This window comes from Palaemon carinicauda, chromosome 30 (genome assembly GCF_036898095.1).
Source record: "Palaemon carinicauda isolate YSFRI2023 chromosome 30, ASM3689809v2, whole genome shotgun sequence".
Taxonomy (NCBI): Eukaryota; Metazoa; Arthropoda; class Malacostraca; order Decapoda; family Palaemonidae; genus Palaemon; species Palaemon carinicauda.
In genome coordinates this window covers 25,190,926-25,203,581 of record NC_090754.1, presented here as the reverse complement: position 1 = coordinate 25,203,581, position 12,656 = coordinate 25,190,926, and the positions used below count along the sequence as shown (strand labels likewise).

The window sequence follows — 12,656 nt, the reverse complement described above, 5'->3', positions numbered from 1 at the left end:
CTTTAACACCATGCTGTGAAATGGATGAAGCTGACTAGAAATATTATTTATAAGCTTCAGATATCCAACCTGTTTGATTCTTGAGAGATGATGAGACTTTAGTATCAGGAAACCAATCCATGTCCCTTTTTCAAAGCTGTTCAAACACACAGTTCCTTGGTAGTAAAAAAGGGATTTTGACGAAGGAAAAATCTATTTCTGGGCGAGAGACCTGTGCCGAAGATGCTATGAAAGGAGTGACGTAGTTGGCGTGGGTGGAGATAGAGGTAGTAGCAATAAGTAGTGGATGTAGAACGGCACCTCGTAGTAACAGGGATATTTGAAGAGGAGATATCTAAATGGCACGAGACCTCTGGTAGTGGTTTTTCACGCCCCAGTTACTATATACCGACACCTATTTAGGTGAGTGAGCTGGGTTCATCCCTGGCATTCCTATGCAACTTTTTTCTCTGGTAATACATAGCAGTTATATACCTTAGAAATGATGCTAAAGGAGCATTTCACGGAGCGGCACAGGTTGAGCCCAGAAATATCTATTTAACTTAATAGAAAGGATATCAAGAATAACTAGTGACCTACTCACAGTAAATGAAACTCAGATAATATAACATTCTAATAAATTTGAGACATCCCTCTTGAAGGTGGGCCCCTTTTACATGTATATGCTGCTATCTAGGTTATATCCAACACATAATTCTTTTAAGCAGGTAACAGTTTTGCCCAGATTTGGTTTGCCCCTTTGTTATAGCCAAGATAGGTCATGGTGCTAACACACACACACACTCTCTCTCTCTCTCTCTCTCTCTCTCTCTCTCTCTCTCTCTCTCTCTCTCTCTCTCTCTCTCTCTCTCTCTAAGGTGCTGCCTTTCTGTCCCGGCCTGTGGATTTGGCTGTAGCTTGGTCTATGGGTTACTGGCCTCCTAGACTGGCTCCAGTGGGGGCTCTACCTTCTGATCCTGTGGATTTGACTGTACCAAGGCCTTTGGGTTACCCGCTTTCTGGGAAGGGTCCAGTTGTGGCTCTTCCTTCTGATCAGAGTATTGCTGGTTTGTTTGTGGGGTGGATGCAGCCGAGACATCTTCCATGGATTTAAAGGAGTGGGACTTAGTGAAGAACCCTTAGCGATCCTGTGATGAATGCGCCTTTTGGTCAGTGTTGAATATTTTTTGACAGAGTACGGACTTGTCATTTGATGAGATAAAATTTCTGAATCTTTTGGTATTTCTTGTATCATGATGGAGGTTCAAGGATCGGTCTCAACTTCTCAAGGCATGTCTCCAGTTAGCCCTTACTTTCTTTTGTTTTTTATAAATACTACAGATTTCTTAGCTCCAAAATTATCTATTATTTGCGTAAGTTACCAAGAAGAGAAGCTTTTAGCACTTGTTGGAGAATTGGTATTGTTACTCCATTATGTAAGTGTATATGTAGTATCTCAAGTCCAACCTATTACCGGCAAATTTCCGTGACTCATATCTAAAGTTTTTGAGCGATTGGCAAACGTCTTAATAGGTTTGCTGAAGGTAATCATCGGTTCCATAGTTTGCAATTTGGCTTTCTTAAAAGCCTTGGAGCATGTGATACCTTTCTTATAATCTCCAATGTTGTACAGAAATCCCTTGATTGTGGTCAGGGAGTTTGTATGATTGGCCTTGATTTTAGTGCTGCATTTGACCGTGGTAATCACGAGACCCTTTGTTTAAACTTAAGCAGTTGGGAGTGGGTGGGTCGTTTCTGAGCATCATAATTGAATTTCTAAGTAATAGATCGTAAAGAGTTGTAGATGGGCACCATAATCAGTATTGTAATGTGATATCTGGTGTTCCTTATGGTAGTGTTCTTGGCCTATTACTTTTCCTACTATATACACATGATATGTTGTTTGGCCTAGAAAATAAGCTCATTTCTTATGCAGAGGATGCTACTCCCTTTGCATCAATCCCATCTCCTGAATGTAGATCTGGAATTGCTGAATCTCTTAATAGAGATCTAGCTAATATTAGTTCATGGTGCAAATTATGAGCATGAAGTTGAATCCTAACAAAATTCAAGGTATGATTGTAACCTCAACATCTGAATCACAGCATTGATAATATTCCTTTAACTCTGTATGACTCCTTTAAAATTGTAGGTGTGATTCTTAACAACAAATTTTCTTTTGAGAAACTGTACCAACCGTGTGTCACACAATTGTACATAATTATTTTGTATATATTATGCTTGTATCTGCGCTCTTCCCTCGCACTAAAAAGAACCTGAATGATCATGTCTCCGGTTTTGCTCTGTAATATTGTCTGTCTCTCGAACATGTTATGTCCTGTTGCCTTGAGGTTTTGTATATAAAGGAGAGTGTTCCTTAATAAACAACTCAGTTGATTGCATCCTGCCTTTGAGTTCACAACCCTCTCTCGGCCCGTCACAAAACACATTGGGTCTGTGTACTGTATTCTTCAATTGCAAAAAAAATTGGCTTGTTGAAAGTGTCTTTTGAGATTTTTGGTGATCAGTCTCTTCTGAAGAAGGGTTTTAATTCTTTCATTTTACATTGCTTTGAGTTATGTTCTCTTGTCTGGTCTTCAGGTGCTGATTCTCATCTTAATTTGTAAGACAGAAACATACGGTCTATTATATTTCTTATTCCTGATCTAGATAGTAATCTCTGGCACAGTCATTCAAATGCTGTAGTTTGCATTCAAATTTTCCCGGACAGTGCCACCCTGTTCGTAACACTAGGTATGCATTTAATTTTATTAGTCTTGCCTTCTCCATCATGATGCTCAATATTTCACAGTATTCTAGAAGTTTTATTCCAGCTGTGACCAAGTTGTGGAATGATCCTAATCGGGTAGTTGAATCGGCAAACTTGCAGCAAATGTTTTTTATGTTGAACAGGCTGACATAAGTCTTTTTATAGTTTATATGGGATAGATCTGTTTTAATGTTTTTACTGTCCTTAGAATGTTTTATTTTTGATTGTTTATTACTTTTCATATAGTTTATTTATTACCTTATTTCCTGTCCTCACCAGGATATTTTCCCTGTTGGACCCCTTGGGCTTATAGCATCTTGCTTTTCCAACTACGGTTGTAACTTAGCTAGTAATAATAGTTATAATGAGGAGACTCCCAATTCTGACAAAGCATCTGCTGAGAAATATGTTGGGGACAAATATCCAGAGAAGCAGTTGCCAGCAGAGCTGCCAATTTTTATCATGATGTTGCATTAAGTCATTTTTAGAAACCTCTTGAAAGGGAGGCAGTGACAAACCTATCTTGGTCAGTTTTTAAGTAAGAAGGGCCTCAAGTGATTCACAGTTTGTGCCAGAAAAGAGGCACAAAAGAGAAAGGGCTTAAGAAGGGAAATTACCCAATATGTTCAAGGAGGGCGACCCCTTCCAAGCAACATTAACACTTCCTCCTCTTCCATTCCTCACAACTTTCTTCTCAACCCATCCACTCAACTCATCCACTCTCCTTATTATAAGTGAAATTCAATTATTATTTCCTTGTTTTTTCATTTATTCTATTAACTATAATTTTTTCTTTATCCTTAAGTGGACACAAACTTCTGAGTCATTTATTTGGGGTTAATGCTAATGATGTTTTCAACAACCTGTTATCAAAAATTTGATTTAATTGCACCCTGGTTTGTTCAGGGAAAAAGCTGCGTATGTGCAAGGAGAAAGCGGGACCTCGCTCATGGCGTCTCTTCACAACACTACTGTTCTTTCACTTCCTCTCTATAATCAAGCCTTTTGCATTCATTTCCCCTACCATTTTTATTGTGTAGTACTCTTGACTTGTATTTTTTATCATTAAGTCATGGTCATTTGAGTGTTTGCTCATTAACTGTGAGTTATGAGCTAGTGCTTATGTCCTTGCCCAGGACGGGATAGGTACATTTGTGGCGTCCTTATGAGTCAGGCAGACATGGACACACATCATCTATGTCCCTCTTGCGTAGACTAAAGATGTTCTAGAAAATCTCCATGTTACTATTGTAGGGATTGGTCTTCCTCCTTACGCTTCTCGCCATAGGAAACTTAATGAAATTTTTATACTGCTGAGTCCCCTCTCAATGGGAGTTAGAAAATAATTTCTTCCTAGGCGGCGAGAACCTCCTTTTAATATTACAAGTCAAGATGTATCAAAGCCTCTATCTTCAAACGACACATGTAATTTAGAAAGTGTCGATTTCACACAGTGACCTTTAGGAGCCAGGTTTCAGCTCATACAGAATGATAAAGGACTAGGCGTGTTTTATAAGATGCTCCCATTGAGTAGACCCTCGAGTTTAAAAAGATTTCCCCCAAGTCAAAAGGCAACAGTGTTGGTTAAAGAAAGTCTACATTTCCAAACGCATTCTCAGGAATCAAGTTTGCTTTATGACAAAAGGGTCCTGAAGCTGAGGTCTTCTCTTGAGAGTCTTAAGAGATCCTTAGATGCTCATAAAGGGAGTAGCTAGACCGCATCAGCTGCGGTCATGCCCCCAAGGATTCCCAGAACTACGCATTCCTTTCAGCCCACACACTCCTTCCCTACCTAGAGTAGGGTAGGTACTTTGAGTAGGAGATTCACTGATGCCTATGCTTATCAGGATTCAAGCAGAAGCATCGTTCAGCCAGATTACATTGTGTGTGCCACCATCTCAGCATGTGATGATGTTATCATGCTCGTCAGCCTTGCGGCGCATGAAGAATTTTCTATGTCCTTCATATATCCTAACGAAGCATGGCTGAGAATGATCCTACCATGAATCATATATCTTACCAAATGCTCGTTAACACCATTTCAGCCAGTACTATGATAATGACCAATGTCCTCCTCCCTCATCTGCAGAATAAGAATTGGGAGATACAAGGGAGTCAGATAGACATCTCAACTTCCTTTGAATAAAGATCATTGGGTTTAGTACCCCTCATAATGAGCCATAGGAGACCTTCCGACATTAAAGAGGATCACTCTTAGACCAGGCGCAATGAGTTTGCTTGATACGTTGCATAAGAACCCTAAACTAATGTTTTCCCAGAACCCCTACTTGATTGACTTTAGTATGGAGAGAGTTTCTAGACCACACCCCTTTGGCTAAGAACTATTTAACAATCTTGAAAACGGTTCCTATAGCCTTCATGAAGGTTCAGATCCAGTTAGAGATCTTGGAACAGGCTCTTGGCAGAAGTGCTAGGATTCTCTGCCCGAAAAATCTATGAACACTCTCATTACCAAGGCTGCTGGTGGTTGAAATGGTCTCAAAGGAGTAATTTCCCCTCTTTACTGTTGAGATGGGAAGAAGGGTCTTTTATCATCTAAGATTATCCCCTTGATAATGAGCAGAGGCGCCTTAGTTATGAATGTAACTACCCTTTACTGTGACCCCTTATCTTATAGCAAGCCTGCAGGTGGGGTAACCTAACACAGGAGGGCTGTGTTCCCCATGATGATTGTATTCTCTTTCTAGTATGAGAACCAGATCTGAGGAGTTTGTACCTGAACTTTTTGCGAGCTTGCCTCCCAAATTCCAGGAAAAATCGGAGCACTCCATCGACGACTTTTCATGACGCTGTCTCTCAAAAGTCTAGGGATGACCAGAATGCTCTGACACTCCTGTCCACGGAGACTAAGAATTTTCTCCTGGGGTCAGAAACAAGTTCTCCTTCCTGAACATGGATACCCTGTGAACTGAGGCCTAACATCAAACTTATTATCTTCAGGGGAAGAGTCGCCAGGGACCCCGCGCAATAACGAAACATCAGAGGCTGTCACCTTGTTCTGTCTCTGGCCCAATAAAAAATCCATCCTCAGACAAGGAATATCCAGGTAGCTCTTTCATTTCATGATATTGTTTCTCAAAGAGATTCCTGAACATACAAACCACTAGTTATTTCATTCAATAGAGCAGTGCGAGTTTCGATAGAACAAAGAGCTGAGACATATTGCTCCCCCCCTTCATTTGTGTTCAAAAGCTCGGACCGATCTGGACACCCCTTTTTCTCTTCAAGTATAACAATATCCAAAAAAGTTGTACATCCTAAAGGGTAGCGTCATTTGTGACCCCCCTTTGAGCATATGATCCAGGTGGACTTGTCGTAACCGTAACATTCTGCAATACCACTCGACTATAGTAGACCTGAAAACTACAGTGCGTACGAGCATTTGCCCACTCTGGTACAATGTATTCAAGAGCTCTGTCTCTTTTATAAAGAGAAACAGTCATAAGAGCCTATATATCCTCAGGGCAAGCATCGCTAAGGACCCCCCCCCTCTTTGAGCACGGGATACATGTGGGTTTGCCACAACCTCAGCGTTCCCCAAAACCACTCATTAGGACAAATCCTCAACTGGTGAATGGAAAGAAACACATCATTGAACATTGACCCTAATAGGGCACATTCAAGTCTTTGGACATCTTCTCAGTGGGCATTATGGTGACAGCACAACTATGACCTAACTTGCAGCTTTCATAGGACACATACCAGTTCCAGCCGCAGGGTTCATTACTCCGACATTCTTGGCTAGAAAGATCACTTAGGTGGATAATGATCTTGATTGAATTTGAAGCCCTTCCTTGGGTTTTCACACCAATGCAAGTAAGTTTGTCGCAACAATTTCTTTAGTATTTATTGATATACCAAAAGAAAAAATTTCCCCCTTTTTATAATGTAATACTTGATGTTCATACCACTTCAACCCTGGCAAAGATTATAATTTTGGAACTTAAGGAACAGCCTTGCCTTGTTATAACCCGGCTACTCCATTCCCTGACGGTTCTCTTAGATCACTTACTATTATTTTTAGTAACTGTATCAGAGAAGGTTTTTATCTCACAAGAATCGAAAGGTTAGCCTTGCCTCTTTACGAGCCGGCTACACTATCCCCCATGATTCTCTTATTATTACTTGTAGTAATTAGATCTTCTAGAGAGGAAGGGTTTACCTCTTTACTTCATGGAGACTTCCTTCCTCCTAAGGAAGACTCCCCTTATAAATGATTCAGAAATTTCTATCCGTATAGGAATAAACTACAAATTTTATATGATTTATATTTTTCTTAGCTCTACAAACCTGAGTCAATTAGAAAAGGTCCCCCCCTCAACCGCCCTGCAAGTCTTTGACCAAGTGAGTGTTGCAAAGAGACATCATGAGCTGAGCTCCCGCTTAGTCCTAGCGCATGTGCTGCTTTACCCAGCATAAAGCATTGTGTAATCAAACCAAATTTTTGATTGGCTGTTCATGGAAATCATGATTAGCAGTAATCCCATATAAATAATTCAGGTTTGTGTAGCTAGGAAAAACACAAATTATATAAAATTTGTAGTTTTTATGCTTTTAGCTATTTTTTCTACATTTTAATATTATACACTTTGTGTATAAAGGGCCCATAATAGGGATCATTCTTGGCTGGGAAACATTAATGCTATTTCCATTCATTCGTTTGGAATAATTGATTTGGTGTTCAAACAAATGGAACAAATAATGTTCAATCTCCAAGATGCTACTGTATCAAGAAAACTACCTGGTTTAGCTTTACAGCTTACACTTTAAAAATATGTAGGCAATCTTGCTTGTATGCAGTAATAATGCATAATAGATGTGAGTAAATACTTTAGATTGTTGGTTGATATAAGTGATGGTAATAAAATGCAGTGTAAATTAATCACTTTGAAAGTATTGTACATATTAAGAACAAATAGTTGTAGGAATTCTTTAAATGGCTGTTGTTAACATCGAGTAGTATATTTAGACACTAGAGTTTGGTTGATTAGTTAACTGAAAGATTGGAAAAAGGAACTTGAAATTGTCTGTTGGTAAAATGTGATGAAAATCAGTAAGTAGAATATAGACTACTAATTCAATTATTATCTAAATGCCGAAATTCTTCTTACAGTCATATCATAGTTAGTTAGCAAGAAATATTTAGCAAAAGGTAAGGAGGTATTTGGTGCATTTATGGATCTGGAGAAAGGGAAGTTGATAGGGAAGCAATGTTGAATGTGATGAGGTTATATGGAATGGTGGAAGGTTGATATTTAAGCCCATCGATCTCATTTTCAACATTGAACTGCTCACTATTAGTTGGAACACTAATTTCATTGCCACCTTAATTCATATTTCGAAAGAAACAAGCTTCGCAGAGGAAGCCAGATGGTACCTAGGAAAGTATTGAAATAAAGAATTATAGTATTGAAATTTCATTTATTTAAAACATTAAATAGTAAAGTATTGTAATTAGACATACATTCACAGCTCAGCATTTGCTGGGGTTAGGCAACAGATACCCGTGGATACTATAAATCCACAAAAATATGTGTGCCCATCCAGTAAGACTAGTCACTGCTTCTTTTGCACAATTGACTTAATCAAGTCATTGTTGCTTTCACTCCGTCTACTGTGCACTGTACTTTAATCAATTAATAGGGATGACATTGTTATGGAAGCACTATGAAGGGTGTATATTTAAAGTTACAATTCTTGCAACTAAGCAAAACAAGACATTAAAGGAGTACACCTACTGGTTAGGCCACAAATAACGGATTTTGAGCGAAGCAAAAAATCAATTTTTGGGTGAGATAGCCATGACGTGCTGATGGAAGGTTCCTTCAGTAGCTTCCTAAGGGTATATATGACTACAGTAGATATTCCCAGAGAATTAAACTAAAGGTTTCACAGAATTCTAACTTCTGGCGCGAGTACCCATAAGGTTTCCCTTTGGATATCATATATCAACAGGGGACGTATGTATTGACACGCCACATGGCTATCTGCACCCCATCTAGCGTTTTCGCTCCGAGGGGGTAGAGTGGCAATTATGGGAAGAGCCGTTCTAAAAACACTCCTCCTATGCTACTGTTATGGTACCTGGCGATGTGGCTGACGTCCCATCCGTCCGCGCCAACTCCATTCCACTCGGCGTATCTGCCAACCTCCAAGATACAATAAGGAAGGGAAGGGCTTGATAGGTCAGAACAGAGAGTTTTGGGCGGGTCCATCAGGACGTCATAGCTTTCTCACCCAAAAATAGATTTTTCGCTTCGCTCAAAATCCGTTTTTTGGGCTCAAGCCATGACGTGCTGATGGAAGAGTACCAGAGAATTAGTGTATCGTGGGTGTTTTCCCCAAATAATAGTGCCTTTGACTTCCAACCAATATTCCTTTGTTCTGATGACCATAGAGACCGTGACATCTCCGTTGCATGTCACTTTCAGTGGCATAAACTATGACATGGCTTCCTGCCCCCCTGGCAGGGAAGTCCTAATTGGACGTAGGAAGATCTTGAAGTCACCTGAGGGAGAGGACTCAGCCTTGGACGAGGGACTTGTCGGTCTCATAGACATGTCCTGAGAGATGAGTACTTTTGTTGGAACAAAATTATCATAATTCTTAGGTGAGAATCTCCACCAGGAGCAGTATAATGAGATATATCATAATGCTGATAAAATTAGGATAATTAAAACACTGAACAGTAGTATATTTGGATATAGTAGGGCGAAATGAGACGCATTCGATAGCGAAATATCAATTTATTTGGGAGAATTTCGCGATAAAATTAAAAATAAGATGACAACATATTCAACATAAAAATTATTTGGATACAGACATAGGTTGAAGATTGTCGAAGACGAAGATGTGAGATCTGAAAAGAAAAACTTTGTCACAGCACACGTAAGTTCCGGTGGAACTGGAAAGTCTTTGACATCTGAAACACACTTCATGTCCGAAAAACATGTGACACACTTGTAACAGTCTATATCATTTCACCATAAAGAGGAACAGTCTCTAGTGACACTGAGTGGCACTTAAAACACTATGTATCGCACAAGGGTCAACACAGGCACCTGTTGAGTTAAAGTCCCTAATAACTCGCTGTCCTTTGCAGTGTTAAGCAGCAGGTTTTAGTACACTACCTGCGGCTACTACAAACCTTTTGAGTTCTTGCACCTGCTTCGCATAGTGTTTGAAGAACACTTTCGACGATTTCCAGCCTGAGAAGGACTGGAGGCTCTTGAAGTCCATGCTCTGGAAGAAATTTAGGGAAGAGGCGACTTTTCTAGGATCATGACCAGCGGGTGTACTGTCAGGATCTGCTCTGCGAATAAAGTAGGTGATCTTCCCCCGTAATTGTTTGAGTGACAAATCACTTCCCGACGTTTCGCCTTTAAAGAGTTGTCCTCCGCCAAAGTCTGAAGTTCTACGAAGATAGACCTTAAGGCGCTCTACTGGGCATAGAGAGACATCTTCCTTCAGGGGGCAGATTTTCCAAGGCCCCCACCTCTTCGTTGGGAGCTCATTCTTTGCCAGAAACGTTGGGTTAGGGAAGTGGGTAAGTTCCCCTGTGTCGGCGAACTGTATCTGGCCCTCCTCTCTAGAAAGGGCCACTATTTCACTGACCCGCGCTCCCGACGCGAGAGCGAAAATGAAAATCACTTTTTGGGTCAGGTCTTTTAGAGGGCAAGATTCATTGTCCAGGCTAGAGACGAATTGAAGCACCTTGTCGAGAGACCAGGAGATAGGCCTCAGTGGGGGTGCGGGACGGAGTCTAGCACATGCTTTTGGAATTTTGTTAAAGAATTCGTTGGACAGATCAACCTGGAAGGCATAAAGTGATGGTCTTGTCAAGGCCGATTTACAAGTGGAAATCGTATTGGCTGCTAGGCCTTGTCCATGAAGGTGAATGAAGAAGGACATAGAAAAATCCATAGAGATTTCCGAAGGATTCTTCGCCTTGACATAGGACACCCACTTCTTCCAGGAAGCCTCGTATTGCCTTCTGGTAGACATTGTTTTATATTCCTCTAGGAAGTCTAAGCACTTCTTCGATATTCCAAATCTTTTCTTCACAGCTAGTGAGAGAAAATCATGAGATGAAGGTCTTGGGTTTTCCTTGATGAAGCGAAGACAGTCGACTTCTGGACCTGCTGGGAGAGAACTGGGTCCGGCAGGGGGATTAGCTTGGGCTTCAGTTCCAGGATGAGAGGGAACCAATTGCTCCGGGGCCATTTGGGAGCCACTAGGGCTGCCGTTCCCTTGAAGGTTCTCAGTTTGGTGAGGACTTTCAGCAGAAGGTTGGTTGGAGGGAACAGGTAAATCTTGGTCCACCTGTTCCAGTCAAGGGACATGGCGTCCACCGCTTCCGCTTTGGGGTCCTCGTATGGGGTCACATAAAGAGGAAGATGGTTGTTGTCGCTCGTCGCGAAGAGGTCTATTTGCAGTTCCGGGACTTGATGGGAGATTAAGGAGAATGATCCTGCGTCTAGGGACCATTCCGACTCTATTGGGCTTGTCCGTGATAGAGCGTCCGCCGTCACGTTGCGGAATCCTTGTAAGTGAACTGCCGAGAGGTGCCATTTCTTCTTGTCCGCAAGGCGGAAGATGGGTAATAGCACCCGGTTGAGATGGGGCGATCGTGAGCCCTGACGGTTGAGACATCTGACCACCACGGCGCTGTCCAGGGTGAGGCGGATGTGGATCGAGGGACGAGGGGACAGTTTCTTCAAGGTGAGAAGTACCGCCATGGCCTCCAAGATGTTGATGTGGAACTTCTTGAACAGGGGAGACCATGTTCCTTGAACCTGACGTTGGTGGGAGTGACCCCCCCACCCTTCCAGTGAGGCATCCGTGTGGATGGTGATCGACGGAGGTGGTGGTTGGAGAGGAACGGATCTTCTTAGGTTCTTTGTCTCCGACCAGGGTTTTAGGAGTGAACGAAGCCTGGTTGATAGGGGTCTCTTGAGATCTCTTCGAGCGATGGATGCGTTTCGTCTCCAGATGCCCGATGCATCCTTTAGCTGTGCTTTTAGCATTGGGTCTGTCACTGAAGGGAACTGTAGGGAGCCGAGTACTCGTTCTTGTTGTCGTCTTGAGATCCATTGGGATTTTAGAAGTCTCTAGACAGAATCCGCTATTTCCTTCCTTTTCTTCAGAGGGAGGGAGGGGCAGTGTGACTGAAGATCCCAGTGGATTCCCAACCACTGAAACTTCTGAGCTGGAGACAGTCGAGACTTTTTGGTGTTGATTTTGAAACCCAGATGTTCCAGGAACTGGGTCACCTTTTTGCAGGCACGCAAGCATTCTTCTGGCGATGTCGCCCAGATCAGCTAATCGTCCAGGTAGGCCATCACCTGGACGTCTTGAAGACGTAGCTGTTGGACGATCGTGTCTGCGAGCTTCGTGAAGATTCTTGGTGCCACGTTGAGGCCGAAGGGCATGGCCCTGAAGGCGTATTGTCTTCTTTGAATCCTGAATCCTAGGTAGGAGGAAGCTTGATGATTCATTGGAACGTGCCAGTAGGCATCCCCAGGTCTATGGAGACCGTGAAAGCCTTGTGAGGCAGTAGGGCCCTTATCTGTTGGAGGGTCAGCATCTTGAACTTGTTGTTCACAATGAACTTGTTGAGAGGGGATAAGTCCAGAAGACTCTAAGTTTGTCTGAGTCCTTCTTGGGGACGCAAAATAGCCTTCCCTGGAACCTGATGGACTTTACTCTCTTTATCACCTTGTTCAAGAGTTCTTGGACATATTCTTCCAGAATGGGGGTTGATCGTTGGAAGAAATGATGAGAGACTGGAGGAGGTGATACCCAGCTCCAGCCCAGTCCTTTCTTGACGATGCTGTGGGCCCAAGGTTCGAAGGTCCAGCGATCCTGAAAGTGGCGGAGTCTTCCT

At 42.0% G+C, this 12,656-nt stretch overlaps 1 protein-coding gene across 5 annotated transcripts in view; it reads left to right on the top strand.

The window, feature by feature from the left end:
* Positions 1 to 12,656, top strand: part of LOC137622931 (uncharacterized) — a 615,385-nt gene that overhangs the window by 380,941 nt on the left and 221,788 nt on the right. The gene's annotated exons all lie outside the window — the stretch shown is intronic.